We start from the raw sequence: 17193 nt of genomic DNA, 5'->3' as shown, positions 1-17193 counted from the left end.
ATACTTACTCTTCCTGCGCTCCAAGGTGGTTTACTTCCTTTTAGTTTCTCCCCTCTCCGCATTGGATGGCGGACTATGGGCGGATCACGTGATGCGCGCTGACCGCCCATATACGGCATTTTCGCTGACTACATGCAGGACCCCCCACTCTTGACAAAGCGGTGTGACTGCCGCGATACCGGTAGAGCAGTCTACCGGGGGCCTCTCTTCATTTCCGGACACCTCCTTGGATGAATCCATACCCGGGTCACGTAAGCCTCTTTCCCCTGATGCCACATACACTGTTTAGACAGTCTCAGCATCATATCACTCATTATTCAGCATCCACTCGTTGTACTTGGGCTGATCCTATATATTAACACTTTATGCACTTTTCCCACAGGTTGCTTTTTATGCTATTTGCACAGCTTGAATTTCTACTATTGATGGTATTTTTGTTTATTCCTATATGCACTTTAGTTTATGGCTGTCTGAACCCGGGTTGTACCCCTGTGGTGGCTCTTACTGAGCTACCCAGGTGTTATTATATGCTATTATAGCCTAGATTGTGTGTATGCCAATTATTGACTTATACCAATGAGATGAGGTGTCTGTTTTTGTTTTTTAGATGTTTTTAATCATGTTTTCTATGGTGCTTTGTGATTATTGAATAAAATTGTTATACTTTCCTATAATATCATGGTGTGGTGCTATATACAGTCATATCCCTCCAATTTACTGTTTCATAGTGACTCAGCACACATCTATTTCTCACAGTGGTGCATGAACATTTCTCTTTTGTCTATTTACCTGATCTGGATGCAGGATCAGCTTTCTTCTTCCACCACCGAGCGGCGCTGTAACACTGAAAGCCTCCTTTGGGTACCGATCACATCATATCATGATCTGGATGTAAAGGATGATGTCAGCATTACAGCGCCACTTGGTGGTGGGAGACGAGCCAAACCTGTGTGCAGTTTAGGTTAATATTGTGCTCCCTTTGCCACTTTGCTGGGGGAGGCAGCCCATATATATAGCGTGTTTCAGCAGCCCTGCCCCAAGGTTTAGTACACAAAATAACTCAGATGGGGCTGCTAAAGGGTTAATAAGGAACACTGTGCTGGGGATGGTCAATGAGATCCAAATTTCGAGGCGATGTGCAGCATTATGTAAATTTATGCAGCTTGAACATGAACCAATCAAATCCTGCTGAGGTAAAATCCAGTTGGTCCACTTTCTAGCTGCATACATTTGCATACAAAATTTTCATAGTCCTTCATTTCATAGTCCTTCATTTGGGAAATAGTGATCACAACATGATAACGTTTGATCTGGTGACTGATAGGCCACGGGGCAGCGGGACCACTAAAACTATGAATTTTAGAAAAGCAAAGTTCAATCAAATTAGGCAGGCACTAAGTTTGGTGAACTGGGATAATGTACTACAAGGGGAAGACACTGAAGGGAAATGGCAAGCTTTTAAACTTATACTCAATCAATACTGTAGTATGTATATCCCATATGGAAACAAAATGTCTAGGAATAAAAAAAGGCCTCTATGGATGAATAGAAAGGTTAAAGATAAAATGAAGAGGAAAAAGAATGCCTATAAGGTTTTAAAACAGGAGGGGACCGAGGCTGCACTAAGCAATTATAAGGAGTGCAATAAAAATTGTAAAAAAGAAATTAGGCAGGCAAAGATTGAAGCTGAAAAACAAATCGCTAAGGATATCAAATCTAACCCAAAAAAGTTTTACAAGTACATTAACTCTAAAAAAAGAAAGGTTGACTGTATAGGACTCCTAAAGGATGAGGGTGGGAACTCAAAGGTGGATGACCAAGGTAAGGCAGAGTTATTAAATGCTTTCTTTGCTTCTGTCTTCACAAAAGAAACAGCAATGTTGCAAACTACAGAGGCGGAAGAGTCTCAATCTTCTAACTGTAATATTAAATACTTAACGCAGGAAGAAGTGAAGGCAAGACTAAATAAATTAAAAATAGACAAGGCACCTGGCCCGGATGGCATGCATCCTCGGGTCCTAAGGGAATTAAGTTCAGTTATAGATAAACCCCTTTATCTTTTTTGTGACTCTCTTGCAACTGGCAGAGTCCCAGTGGATTGGCGTACAGCCCACGTTTTCCCATTATTTAAGAAGGGCAAAAAATCTGATCCAGGAAATTATAGACCTGTAAGCTTAACATCAGTTGTATGCAAACTATTTGAGGGGTTACTAAGAGATACTATACATGACTTCATAGTAGAAAAAAATCTTATTTCTCAGCATCAACATGGGTTTACTAAAGACAGGTCCTGTTTGACTAACATGCTCAGCTTTTATGAGGTAGTGAATGCTAATATGGATATTGGGAATGCTGTAGATGTGATATACTTGGACTTTGCAAAGGCCTTCGACACTGTTCCCCACAAAAGTCTGGTGCAAAAGTTGAGGATGCAAGGACTGGGGAAGAGTCTGTGTTCATGGATAGGAAACTGGCTAATGGACAGAAAACAAAGAGTTGTGGTCAATGGATCGTACTCAAAATGGGAGACTGTTAGCAGTGGGGTCCCACAGGGGTCTGTTCTGGGTCCAGTGCTCTTCAATTTATTAATGACCTAGTAGATGCAGTAGTGAGCAATGTTGCTATTTTTGCAGATGATACAAAATTGTGCAGAATCATCAACTCTCAGGATGATAGTGTCATATTGCAACAGGATCTGGTCAGGATGGCTATATGGGCACATACATGGCAGATGAAATTCAATGTTGACAAATGTAAGGTCATGCATTTTGGACGTACTAATGGTCTAGCACCATACAAAATAAATGGGATACAGTTGGGGACATCAAACTTGAAGGACTTAGGAGTACTCATTGACAACAAGTTAAATAATCGTACTCAATGCCAAGCAGCTGCAGCTAAAGCTAACAAAATTTTGGGATGCATTAAAAGGGAAATAAAAACTCGAGATGCTAGCATAATATTGCCCCTGTTTAACTCTCTAGTAAGGCCACATCTGGAATATGGAATTCAATTCTGGGCACCACATTACAATAAAGATATTGCAGTTTTAGAGCAGGTGCAGAGACGAGCAACAAAATTGATACGTGGGATGGAAGGTCTCACTTATCAAGAAAGGTTAGATAAACTGGGTTTATTTAGTCTAGAGAAAAGACGCCTTAGAGGGGATCTAATTAACATGTATAAATACATCAGAGGGCAATATAATAGCTTGGCGGATGAGCTTTTTGTCCCTAGGCCTTCTCAAAGGACTAGAGGACATGATCTGCGCATGGAGGAAAAACGTTTTAGCCATTTATTTAGGAAAGGGTTCTTTACAGTTAGAGTGATTAAGATGTGGAATGCATTGCCACAGGAAGTCGTTATGGCAAACTCTATACCTGCGTTTAAAGGGGGCTTAGATGCTTTCCTTGCATTGAAAGACATCCATGGCTACAATTACTAGGTAATGCCTAATGATGTTGATCCAGGGATTTTATCTGATTGCCATCTGGAGTCGGGAAGGAATTTTCCCCTTTAGGGGCTAATTGGACCATGCCTTGTAAGGGTTTTTTCGCCTTCCTCTGGATCAACAGGGATATGGGAGGGAGCAGGCTGGTGTTGTACTTTATACTGGTTGAACTCGATGGACGTATGTCTTTTTTCAACCAAAATAACTATGTAACTATGTAATTAACTGGAAATGATTTGCATCACCTTGACCATCCCTACACTGTACTAATTCTGGGCATCACCACAGTGGCCTGCTTTTCACATGGCAATATATCCTCGCCAGAGCCGGATTAAGGCCAAATGGGGCCCTAAGCAAAATAGCAGATCTGGGCCCCCTCCCTCAAGCCACCTCATGCTCCCCTCTGTTCCCCCATGCCATCTCTTGTCCCCATGTCCCCTCTGTTCTCCCTGTGCCAACTATTGTGCCTCTGTTTACCCTGTGCCACCTCTTGTGTCCCTCTGTTCCACTTGTGCCACTCTGTTCCCCTCATGTCCCCTCTGTACCACCTTGTAGCCCCTGTGTCACACTGCCACAACACACACACTGTCTGTCCCACCACAACAGACACTGCCTGTCACACCACAAACCACAACACACACAGACACTCCTTGTCACACCACAACACACACAAACACATAGAGACTGCAACTTGGGTCAAGAGAAAAGCTTTGTGAAATAATCCAATCATATTTTCAGTGTTCTGAAACTGAACGTCGCAACTTTCTCTACCCCTGCCTGCTGTCCTTCTCACCATCTTTGCCTTGCAAATGTCTGATGACTGGGAGTAGTGTTGGGCGAACAGTGTTCGCCACTGTTCGGGTTCTGCAGAACATCACCCTGTTCAGGTGATGTTCGAGTTCGGCCGAACACCATCATGTGTTCGGCCAAACCGTTCGGCCACATGGCCGAACTAAGATCACATGGCCGAACGTTCCCCAAACATTCGGCTAGCACTGTGATTGGCTGAACGGGTCACGTGGTTCGGACCCGAATGCGCTCTGGCCGAACGGTCACGTGGTTCGGGTAAATACCCGAACCACGTAATATCTCCGCCATTTGTCTGTGGGTTTAGCTTTGGGTAGGCAGGCAGGGTAGTTCACTCTCAAGCCACGCTAGCCAGGGTCCCCCCCCAGTCATTGTGTGTCGCTGCTGGGAACAGTAGTACACCGCTCGCTCAGCCACACTATATATAGCATTGTGTTTACTGCCACTCTGTGTACACGGCTCAGCCAGACTATATAGCATTGTGTGTACTGCCACTGTGTACCTCGCTCAGCCACGCTATATATAGCATTGTGTTTACTGCCACTCTGTGTACACCGCTCAGCCAGACTATATAGCATTGTGTGTACTGCCACTCTGTGTACACGGCTCAGCCAGACTATATAGCATTGTGTGTACTGCCACTCTGTGTACACCGCTCAGCCAGACTATATAGCATTGTGTGTACTGCCACTCTGTGTACACGGCTCAGCCAGACTATATAGCATTGTGTGTACTGCCACTCTGTGTACACCGCTCAGCCAGACTATATAGCATTGTTTACTGCCACTCTGTGTACACGGCTCAGCCAGACTATATACCATTGTTTACTGCCACTCTGTGTACACCGCTCAGCCACACTATATAGCATTGTGTGTACTGCCACTCTGTGTACACCGCTCAGCCAGACTATATAGCATTGCGTACTCTGCCAGTCAGTGTGTATATTGCTGGGATCAGTAATACTCCACTCACCGCCAACCACTATATGAGCTCACCATGAGTTTCTCAGAGACCTCCGCTGTGAGCAGCACTCCCAACAACAGCAACAGCCAACGCCCCACGCAAGCTATAACATCCACCCCAGCAGCCAGTGGTCAGCAGCAGCCCTCCCCGGAGGAGAACGTTGTGTCCATCGGTCCGTCGCCAGAGCGATTGAGGGCTGCCATTGAGGAGATGATGGGGCCTGATGTGGAGGAGGAGGTCTGGCTCAGGTCAGCATCCCAAGTTAATGTTGAGGACGATGAGGGGTCTGTGTCTGGGGATGTTGGGGTGGCAGAGGTGGTGGGTGGGTCAGACTCAGTAGAAGAGTTGTATGATGAGGATGATGATCGGGACCATCTGTATGTGCCTCAGAGTCCGACCCCGGAAAACATGTTGTATCGTGTGTTTAGGTACTAAAATCTGCGTTCCCACTTCCCAGTACTGCCCGCAGTGCCCGGGTCCACGGATCCATATAATTTTTTGGGCAGCACTATCAAACTGTGGTACTATGAGTGAGTTGCCATGGTCCTTCTGTGCTGCCTGTCACACTCACCGTCTGTCTGCAGATGGATTGTTCAACACAGCTACGCCATCTGACATGTAGTCCTGGACCTTGACCATCTTCTCCAGGCGATTGGTGTTGGAGGACGTGGAACTGCCCGATTGCTGTTCTGTGGGCTGCTGCATGGGTGTCAGAAAATGTTCCCACTCCAAGGACACTGCCAATACCATTCCCTTTTCGGCACTAGCAGCAGCTTGTGTTCTTTGCTGCCCTCCTGGTCCTCCTGGGTTTGCTGAAGTCAGTCTGTCGGCGTACAACTGGCTAGAGAAGGAGGAGGATGTCAATCTCCTCTCTAAAGTCTCCATCCTCAAGGGCCTGCTGGAATTGTTCCATTTTTGACCTGTCTGACACTTTCTTCAATCAGTTTTTTAACATTGTGTTTGTATAAACTGGGTATAAACCCAGTAATTGGTGTTGTCCAGATTCCAGAATAATGAATAATAATGAATAGTGAATAATGCGCGGGCCGCGTTCAGTGCAGTCTAGCATGAATTGAGCCATGTGTGCCAGAGAGTCCTGCCAGACTCCTCTGTCTTCATGTTCTTGTGAGCGTTGTGATTGTTGTGATGCACCATATTCGTCACCAGCATCACTTTCTTCCTCTTCTGCTGTCCATTCCCGCTAAATTGTGGAAGTCCAACGTGCACCGCTCTGTCCCTCGGCAGTGGGGGCATCCAATTCCTGCTCCAACTCCAGCTGTTCCTCGTCCTGTTCTTTGTCATAGCTGGGACCAGCGTTTCCTGAGGCAGGTTGCCTGATGTTGGTATCATCACGCTGATCGTTTTCATCTTCAGAATCCCCCACTTGCATCATGCCAGCGGTTTCCATCTTCAACATTGATTTCTTCAGTAAACACAGCAGTGGTATTGTAATGCTGACTGTAGAGTTGTCACTGCTCAGTCACGCAACGTGGATTGCTCACAATTTTGGAGGACTTGGCAGAGATCTAACATGGTGGCCCAATCAGATCCACAGAAGCTTGGTAGCTAGCTGCTGGAATGCGCCTCGGCACTGCGCAAAAGCGTGCTAGCATGTGCAGCGTAGAATTCCAGCGCGTAGGGAGGGACATCACCCAGCGAGCGATGGTGCGCTAGATTAAAGCGCTCCTGCATCTCTTGGTGAGTCCTTCAGAAGCGGTACTGGACTTTTAACAATGTTTTTTTTTTTTCCTTCAACAGAAGATCTGCCACGTTGGAGTGAGGAGGACGCCGCCGACCCCGACACCAAGCTGAACCCCGGCGAACTCCAAGCAAAGGATCTTCAGGAACCCTCAAGGCTTTGAGCAAGCTGAGGAGGATCAGCAGTCCCGACGAGACCTCTCCTCATATGCGACTGAGTGCAGTGGAGCTCCCCAGAACAACCTCTCAGTTGTCACTTTGTCACTGGTCACTTGGTCACTTGGTCACTTGGTCACTTGGTCACTTGGTCACTTGGTCACTTGGTCACTTGGTCACTTGGTCACTTGGTCACTTGGTCACTTGTCACTTTGTCACTGGTCACTTTGTCACTTTTCACTTGGTCACTTGTCCAGATGATCTCGGTACACCTCCTGCGATTCAAATTCCTGCACACATTGCTCTGGGATTTGGGTGTGATGAATGATGCATCTAACTGGCCACCGGAGGCAATTAAGGCCTTCAAAACATTGAAAGCAGCTTTCTGTTCCGCCCCCATTTTGCGTCATGTTGAGTTGTTGACGTCATGTTCATCCTCGGCCTCGCCTTGCATTTCAGTGCGAGGTGCATTTTCCACAGAAAAAGGTTGTGAATCCGGGCACAACATTTGTGGCTGTTCCATTGACCTTTCACAGGTAGAAGATTGTGGGGGTGGGAATAGCTCCTCCGAATAGCCCATTGTGTCCTGAAAACTACTCATTGCATTGCTTTGTGCACACATTTTTTTGTCCTCATGCAAGGCCTGAGTTGCAAGTGAAAGCGTGGCCTTCTCCTCCTGCGCCTCCTCCTGTTCCATCACGTCTGCTGCTGCTGGGTTAGCGTTGACGCCCGGTCCCTGTTTATTGAACCTCTTATCTTTATTACATTTATGACTGCATGGCGGTAAAAAGCATGCTATCCGCACGCTTCTTGTCCTCATGCAAGGCCTGGGTTGTTGTGTCTCAAAAAGCATGGCCTTCTCCTCCTGCGCCTGCTCCTGTTCCATCACGTGTGCTGCTGCTGCTGGGTTAGCGTTACCGGTCCCTTTTCCTGGAACCTCTTCTCTGTATTACATTTATGACTGCATGGCGACAAAAAGCATGTTACCTGTGCAAAGAAACATGACATTTTCCACATTTAAAAGACAGTTTTTCCTTTGAAACTTTACAATCTATTTTCTCAAAAACTATAAGCTCTTTTTCAAATATTTTTTTCCCTCTTGTACCCACTCCCAAGGTGAACATACCCTGCTAATTTGGGGTATGTAGCATGTAAGGAAGCTTTACAAAGCACGAAAGTTCGGGTCCCCATTGACTTCCATTATGTTCGGAGTTCGGCGCGAACACCCGAACATCTAGGTGTTCGCCCAACACTAACTGGGAGCAGTGGGAGATCTCTGCCAGCTAGCTGCCTGGGACTAGTGATACAGAGAGGAGGCGGTTCATGCAGGGAGGGGTAACATGAGAGGGTGCCCTTTGAAAAGACAGTGGAAATGCCTGCTCTCCTCTAATTCTTCATGCTGAAGCTTATATTCCTGCTGGGATGGGAGGAGAGGGCATAAAGTGCGGGAAAACAGCCAGAGCAGTCACAGGCAATTAAATGCTGCAGAAAGCATGGGCTGCTTCCGTTACAGCAGAACCCGTCTTCCTGTTGTTGCCTGGCAACACACAGCCACAGCTCAGCAGCGTCTGAGGGCTAAACTATTAACTGAAGGGGGGAGAAGAACCTTAGCAGTTAAAAATATAAGCAGCTCTGTTCTCCAGCCTCCTCCCTCCCCTCTGCAGCAGGACCACACGATCCTTGCTGTTTTTACGAGCCAGCAGCTAGGATACCAGGGCCAGATTACATGCTGATGGGGCCCCTTAGACTCTGCTGATGGGGCACCAATCAGGTGATTGGAATGAGTTGTGGGATAATCCGACCCTGCCTACCTCTCCCTCTAGATTGTACGCCTTTCAGGCAGAGTCCTCCTCCTTTTGTGTCCTACCTGATCTTGCTCCTCCATTACTGTGCATCCATGATATGCATTTGAGTGAACTCTGCTTGCCTAATCCCCATGCTCCCATCCAGTGACTGACTAAGCATTACCTTGTACTCATATGGCTTGATTTACTAAACCGTGATAAGTCATATCACGGCAGTTTTCTCACGCATTTTCGTGATTGCGTGTGATTGTGAATTATCATGTGCAATTGCGAATTATGGCAATTGTGTTTTTTTTTTTTTTCACATGCAAACCACGTTTTGCGTGAAAATTTGCGATTGCACCTGATAATTCGTGATCGCGTACAAATGTGAAAATGCACGGAAAAATGGCCTTGATATGACTTATCACGGTTTAGTGAATCAAGCCAATACTGTGCTGCGTGACCTTGTTTTTCTTGTATTCCTGTGTTTTCGTATTGCTGTATATCACCATGTCACCCCTAAATATTGTCTGTAACCGGAACTAATGTCCAGGGCTGCATAATATGTTGGCGCTTTATAAATACAATAAATATTTGCAAGCTAGGATAACTGTTTTACCAATTGTGGCCACTAGATGCCAATATTGCACTAGCCCCCCCCCCAATTACCTGCATTACCACCTGTGGCCACCAGGGGGTGAATAGCATATCTTCCGAATTAGAGACTATCAGAGGATACTAAGTCCTTCATGGCTAGAGGTGGCACTATGGAGCACGTTTCCTGGTCCAGGTTCCCCCCCCTTTGGGAGGCCGTATCTCTGGAGCCCTTAGCCCCATAGACCCCAAATTTCAGGTGTGTGTAGCAGAGGGTCATGGCTACACGTGGGCATAATTGGGGTCAAGCTAGCCCTCCAAGAACAAGAGATACTGCACCCCAAAAAAGGAAGTTTGGTTTGGGAGCGTTTTCTGTTAGGAACATCCCAGGCTGTTGACATTTGATATGTATGTAGAAGGCATATTGACCTTCTTACACTCCAAATTCGGGGTCACTGGCACCCCCTGAGCCAGAGATATGCCTCCACATTTTAAAGAATTTTGTGCCTGCTTGCCCCCTCTTTGGGAGGCAATATCTCAATGGCCCTTTCCTCGAGTTACCCCAAATTTCAGGTGTGGTTATTAGTTCAGGGGCTACACGTGGGTACAGGTGCGGTCACGCTAGCCTCCCCCAGAATTGGTTACCAGACCCCAAAAATTGAAAGATGTTCTCAGGATGTTCTGGCAGTAAACTGGCATACCAGGGTGCTCTAGCAGTAAACTTAAATCTTAGAATGCTTTGGTAGTACTCTGATATACCAGGGTGTTTTAGAAGACCAAAGTTGTAAGCAGCTCCCTACCAAATAAAGTGCAACATGCTCTGGTCGTGGAACTTATAGAAGTCCAAACATGTAGCAAAGAAGGAGTCTTGACCTGTCATTGTCTTGCAGTAAATATCAGCTCTTCTATTGAGGCATCTTGCAGGATACAGAAAAGGTCAGCATCAATGTGACATTTTGAAAAGAGCCTCCTCTTTCTCAAGCTTGCTAGCCCACTAAACATCAGAACAGCAAATCAGCCTTCAATGAGCAGGGACCAGAGTGCCTGGACACCTGAAGGCCAACCAACCAAATTGTGGTGGGCAGTCATATCACAAGATCCCTAATAAACAACTGATGGATAACAAACAATGCGGGTTTTGTGCACATGTACCCACGAATGTGTATATTGCTTATTTGTTTTCCGGCACAGTCGTGAGGTTTTTTTGTTTTTTTTATGCATTTCATGCAATGTTTTGTTTTTTTAACTTCCCGTATGCCACACCTTCCCTTTGGTGATTGTTGCTTTTTGTTTGTCTGCAGTTCCCCATCAGGTCTGTTTTAGACTGATAGTTTTGAAGCTGTGATGTCATTTTGACAGTCAATTGGTGTTCGTTGTCCTTTGGACACCCAGGCACTTTGGTCCCTGTTCATTGAAGGGGACTACATATGGCTGATTTGCTGTTCTGATGTTTCGTGGGTTAGCAATCATGAGAGGGGAAGCTCCTCTCGAAACATCACATTGCTGCTGTCCTTTGCTGTGTCCAGCAAGATCCCTTAACCTCCCTGGCGGTTTATTTATTTTGCCAGGGAGGCTGCGGGAGGGTTTTTTTTAAATTAAAAAAAAAATATTTCATGCAGCCAACTGAAAGTTGGCTGCATGAAAGCCCACTAGAGGGCGCTCCGGAAGCGTACTTTCGATCGCCTCCGGCAATCGAAAGTAACAAGATAGGCCGCAATGAGCGGCCTATCTTGTTTCGCTTTCCTCGTCGCCATGGCGACGAGCGGAGTGACGTCATGGACGTCAGTCGACGTCCTGACGTCAGAGCCGCCCGATCCAGCCCCTAGCGCCGGCCGGAACTGTTTGTTCCGGCTGCGCTGGGCTCGGGCGGCTGGGGGGACCCTCTTTCGCCGCTGCACGCGGCGGATCGCCGCGGAGCGGCGGCGATCGGGCAGCACACGCGGCTGGCAAAGTGCCGGCTGCGTGTGCTGCTTTTTTCCGAATGAAAATCGGCCCAGCAGGACCTGAGCGGCGACCTCCGGCGGCATACCCCGAGCTCAGCTCGGGATTACCGCCAAGGAGGTTAATAAAGGAGCTGATATATACTGCAAGAAGGTGCCGAGTCAAGACCCCTTCTTTGCATCACAGAGTGCTCTGGCAGTAAACGGACACCCCAGGGTGCTCTGGCAGTAAACTGACACCCCAGAGTGCTCTGGAAAAATGTATTATAAAAACATACTTGTCTAGGAAGTGGGAAGCTTCTGGATATTAATGAAGCTTTCCTCTCTGTCCTATGGTCCCCTGTTGCCGTACGTGGACTCTTCAGCTGATCAAGGTCCACACTCCTCTTCTTGCATGTGGCCTGTCCTGTGCCATAGCAAGAGTGGCTTATAGCACAGGCGCAGTATGGCTACACTCATGCTTGAAGAGGGATGTGGTCCCCATCAGATTCCAGACAAGTTCTTATTAGTAGTCTGTGGAGGGTCTGCCCTCGGCGATGGGGGACCAGAGGACAGCGAGGGAAGCCTCATTTTGACAGTCAATTGTGCATTCCAGGGCGCTCTGACAAACCAGTGTTGGATATTTCATGTCTAATCAGCTGTTTTTTGCAGGTCAAAACATTTCCCACACTCATCTGACACTGGTAAAAAGACATTGATATGCTGAGTGTGGGAAATGTTTTGACCTGCAAAAAACAGCTGATCAGACATGAAATATCTGACACTGGTAAAAAGACATTGACATGCTGAGTGTGGGAAATGGTTTGACCTGCAAAAAACAGCTGATCAGACATGAAATATCTGACACTGGTAAAAAGACATTGATATGCTATTTCATGGCTGAGCAGCTTATTATTGCAGGTCAAAACATTTAACACACTCAGCATATCAATATGTCTTCTCATCAGAGTCAAAGATTTCTTGTCTGATGAGCTTATTATCGCAGGTCAAAAAATTTCCCATACTCAGCATATCAATATGTCCTCTTGCCATTGTTAGATATTTCATGTCTAATCAGCTCAATGTTGCTAGTCAAAACATTAGCCACACTCAGCATATCAATGTATTCTCACCAGTGTCAGATATTTCAGCTCTGACAAGCTGTTTGCTGGTAAAACATTTCCCATACTCAGCATAGCAATATGTTCTCTCACCAGTGTGATATTTCAGCTCTGACAAGCGTATTATTGCAGTTCAAAACATTTCCCACACTCAGCATATCAATACATCCTCTCATGAGTGTCAGATATTTCAGCTCTTACAAGCTAAGTTCCTGGTCAAAACATTTCCCAATCAGCATATCCGTATGCTTCTTACCAGTGTCAGATAGTTCATGTCTGATCAGCTTATTATTGCAGGTCAAAACATTTCCCACACTCAGCATATCAATGTCTTCTCACCAGTGTCAAATATTTCAGCACTGACAAGCTATTATTTGCAGGTCAAAACATTTCCCACACTCAGCATTTCAATATGTCCTCTAACAAGCGTCAGATATTTCATGTCTGTTCAGCTTATTATTGCAGGTCAAAACATTTCCCACACTCAGCATATGAATATGTCCTCTCATCAGTGTCCGTTATTTTAGCTCTGACAAGCTATTTGCTGGTCTAATCCTTTCCCACACTCAGTATTTCAATGTCTTCTCAACAGTGTCCGATATTTCAGGGTTAAGCTGATATTTGCTGGTTAACCACTTGCCAACCGCACACTCATACCGTGCGGCGGCAAAGTGGTAGCTGGAGGACCAGCGACGCAGATCTGCGTCGCCAGGTGCCTCCCTAATTAATCAGGAAAGGCCGCTCGTGCGAGCGGCCGTTTCCTGTTAGATCACGGAGCGGGTCTCTGTGAATAGCCTGCGAGCCGCTAATCGCGGCTCACAGACTAAATGTAAACACAGGAGACATTTGTCTCCTTTGTTTACATTGTACAGCACTGCTGCGCAGCAGCGCCATAAGGCAGATCGGCGATCGCCGCCATGTGACAGAGCACATCCTGTCACAGGCTGCACAGGACGGATAGCGTCCTGTGCAGCCCCGATCACCGGGGGGGACAGGTAGGAGAGGGAGGGGGGGAATTTCGCTGCGGAGAAGGGCTTTGAGGTGCCCCCCCCCCTGCAAACCTAAGGCAGGCAGGAGCGATCAGACCCTCCCCTGCATATCATCCCCATAGGGGGGAAAAAAGGGGGGCGTGCTGATCGCTCTGCATGTAACATGATCTGTGCTGGGGGCTGCAGAGCCCACCCAGCACAGATCACAAAAAACAGCGCTGGTCCTTAAGGGGGGGGGGGGGTAAAGGCTGGGTCATCAAGCGGTTAAAACAATTCCAACACTGAACATATTAATATGTCCTCAGACCAGTGTCCTATAATTTATTTCTGGTCAGCTTATTATTGCAGGTCAAAATATTTCCCACACTCAGCATATCAACATGTTTTCTCAACAGTGTCAGATATTTCACATTTGCTTGTTGAAATATATCCCACACTCATCTGACACTGATGAGGGGACATATTGATATGCTATGTCTTGTCTGATCAGTTTATTATTGCAGGTAAAAACATTTCCTACATTCAGCATATGATGTCATCAGTTTATTTTCCCCTCTGGTTTCCTTTAAGTAATACATGTATTTATACAGACCTATATATAAGACCCGAAACAGAGACAACTGAGGAGAATAGAAGGACCAGAGACAAATGGGTCATATGCAGAACAGCAGCACAGTACACCAAATAATGTCTGATCGGTATTCATTCCTGTTTGGATTTGCATGTTGGAGCTCTCAGGTTACTTCTTGCCATCTCAATGTTCCCCTTTGTAACATGACTTTACATCTACGTCAACAAGGAGATGACTAGAGATGGCCCAAACTGAGAACTTTTCCGGAAGTTCGGTTCACCCCCATAGTGCATCATGAGGGTCAACTTTGACCCTCTACATCACAGTCAGCAGGCACATTGTAGCCAATTAGGCTACATGCCCTCCTGGAGCCCCACCCCCATCCTGGCTGATTGTTATTGCTTAAAAAAACACCCCTCAACAGCTCTTTTAAGAGCTAATCTTGTTCTTGTAAAAAAAAAATTTGTAGTCCACTTGCATTATACACAGCCCTGTAAGTCAGTGTCACTGTACCTGTCTGTGTGTGACAGGTGCACATATTATACCCATCACTGCATATACCTACTACCTGTTCAGTTAAGTGCACCCACCTACCTACGTGAGCACACACAGTGTCACTGTGCCTATCCGGTACCTGTCTGTGTGTGACAGGTGCACATGTAATACCCATCCCTGCATATACCTACTACCTGTTGTTCACTTCAGTGCACCCACCTACCTACGTGAGCACACACAGTGTCACTGTGCCTATCCGGTACCTTTCTGTGTGTGACAGGTGCACATGTAATACCCATCCCTGCATATACCTACTACCTGTTGTTCACTTCAGTGCACACACCTACCTACGTGAGCGCACGCAGCGTGATATATCACTCCATGCATACCTGTTAACTGCACCTGTGTGACTGACTGCACATTGTATTAGTTAAGTCAGTGCATAACTTTCACTTCATTCCCCCCCCCAATATGGACAAAATGAAGGGCAGAGACAGGCTACCTGGCAGGTCTGTTCAAGGTCGCGCTTCATGATTTCGTGCGGCCCGTGACCAAAGTACAGTGTTCAGAAGAAGAAACGTGCCATCAACCCCCAATATTGTCATGATGTAGTTAACTATTTAACACAAAACACCATCTTTCTCATGCTTCCGCACGGAAGCGTGACATCATTCCTCCTTCTGCTCTGATTCTGGCACCTCACTTAACACTCAGTCGGCCACCACCAGCAAAGTGCCATCACCCTAGGGCTCAGTGGTGTGGAAATGTTTTTGTGTGTCTGCCTCAGATGAGAGCAATGCCATCTGTACTCTCTGCCACCAAAAATTGATCCGTGGAAAGACCAAGACCTGCGTAGGGACAACGACCTTACGAAGGCACATGATTACAAAGCACAAACTGCAATGGGATGACCATCTGAGGGAAAGCAGCAAACAAAAGCTAATCCACACACCGCAGTGGAAGATATGCAATTATTTCTCAAAAAAGGCAATACCCAAACTGTACCGTGATGTTGAAAGGCAAGTGGTGTCATCTCTGGCACACAGCATTGGGTTAAGGGACCATCTGACCACGTGGTCTGCAAAGCACGGTCAGGCCTGCCCGAAGACTAAGTCAGTCCCCACACACAGCATCTCTGCCTGCCCCAAGACTAAGTCACTCCCCACACAGCATCTCTGCCTGCAGGCCGCTTGACTACCTTCTCCGCCACCACCAACAGGGTCCAGGACTTCAGGTGGATTCCTGAATTTCTAAGGCCGCTGAACTGATCTATGTCTTGTTTTTTCCGCCACCAATTAGGCTTTCTTTGGGGGGTACATTTTGCTAAGAGCCACTTTACTGTAAATGCATTTTAACAGGAAGAATAAGGAAAAAATGGAAAAAATCATTATTTCTCAGTTATCGGCCATTATAGTTTTAAAATAATACATGCCTCCACAATTAAAACTCTCGTATTGTATGTGCCCATTTCTCCCGGTTATTACACTGTTTAAATTATGTCCCTATCACAATGTATGGTGACAATATTTTACTTGGAAATAAAAGTGCATTTTTTCCGTTTTGCACCCATCACTATTTACAAGCTTATAATGAACCACTTTACTCCCACCCGTACGAATTTCTCCGTCCCTTTTTCCATCCTTTAACCCCCAGAGACGGAGAAATCCGTACTTTCCGCGCTCCCGCCGCTGCCCGCACTCTAGCGCGCATTCCCGCGGGTAAACACGCCGCCAGCCGCTCGCCCGGAGATCAATGAACGGGAAAATCCATTCCCGTTCGTTGATCTAAGCCCCACAATGATCCACTGCTTCTCCGCTAAGCAGCGTGATCATTGTGAAAAAAACCCCGTTTCCAGCCTCCGGGAGGATGCTTGGAGGTCGCACATGCTCCCACTGGGCAAAATAATCCAGAACTATGGCCTAGGATACCATTGTTATGCAGATGACACACAACTGTATCTGTCCTTCACGCCTGGCACCCAAGACCCATCAGCATCCATAAATGCGTGTCTAGTGGATTTACAAAATTGGATGAACACCAGCTGGCTGAGGTTGAACTCTGACAAAACAGAGGTGTTGGTGGTAGGTGGTCCACACATGATGGATAAAGTTCAAAATGCTCACCACCTCAAACTAGCAATTGGGGGAGATACTGTACAGTATAAAGACTCTGTGCGAAACCTTGGGGTGATCCTGGATGGAAATCTAAAACTCAAACAGCAGATATCAGCTGTCGTCAAGTCTTCCTTCTTCCATCTAAGAAATATAGCAAAAATCAAACACCTTATCCCAGCTGAAGACCTACCTGCCCTGGTTCATGCATTTGTATCCTCCCGCCTAGACTACTGCAACGCCCTGTTCATCGGATCTACAGAAAGGGTTCTGCGCCCCTTACAGCTAGTACAGAATGCTGCAGCCAGACTCCTAGCCAATGCCCCCCGCAGCTCACACATCACCCCAGTACTGCAAACTCTTCACTGGTTGCCAGTAAAATGGAGAATCGATTTTAAGATCTGCCTGCTGACATTCAAGGCTCTACACCACATGGGACCCAAATACATAGCGGATCTATTGGAACTTTATGCCCCTCCACGCACCATCCGCTCTGCCAACAAGATGAAGCTGATTATTCCCAGGATACAC

The 17193-nt window shown here is 46.6% G+C and overlaps 1 protein-coding gene across 2 annotated transcripts in view; it reads left to right on the top strand.

Annotated features, from left to right (window-relative positions):
- LOC137541109 (tubulin-specific chaperone D-like) overlaps positions 1-17193 on the top strand; it is a 1052576-nt gene that overhangs the window by 973572 nt on the left and 61811 nt on the right. The window lies entirely within an intron of this gene.

This window comes from Hyperolius riggenbachi, chromosome 12 (genome assembly GCF_040937935.1).
Source record: "Hyperolius riggenbachi isolate aHypRig1 chromosome 12, aHypRig1.pri, whole genome shotgun sequence".
Lineage (NCBI taxonomy): Eukaryota > Metazoa > Chordata > Amphibia > Anura > Hyperoliidae > Hyperolius > Hyperolius riggenbachi.
Note: the sequence above shows the minus strand (reverse complement) of the source record. Positions and strands in the feature narration are given on the sequence as shown.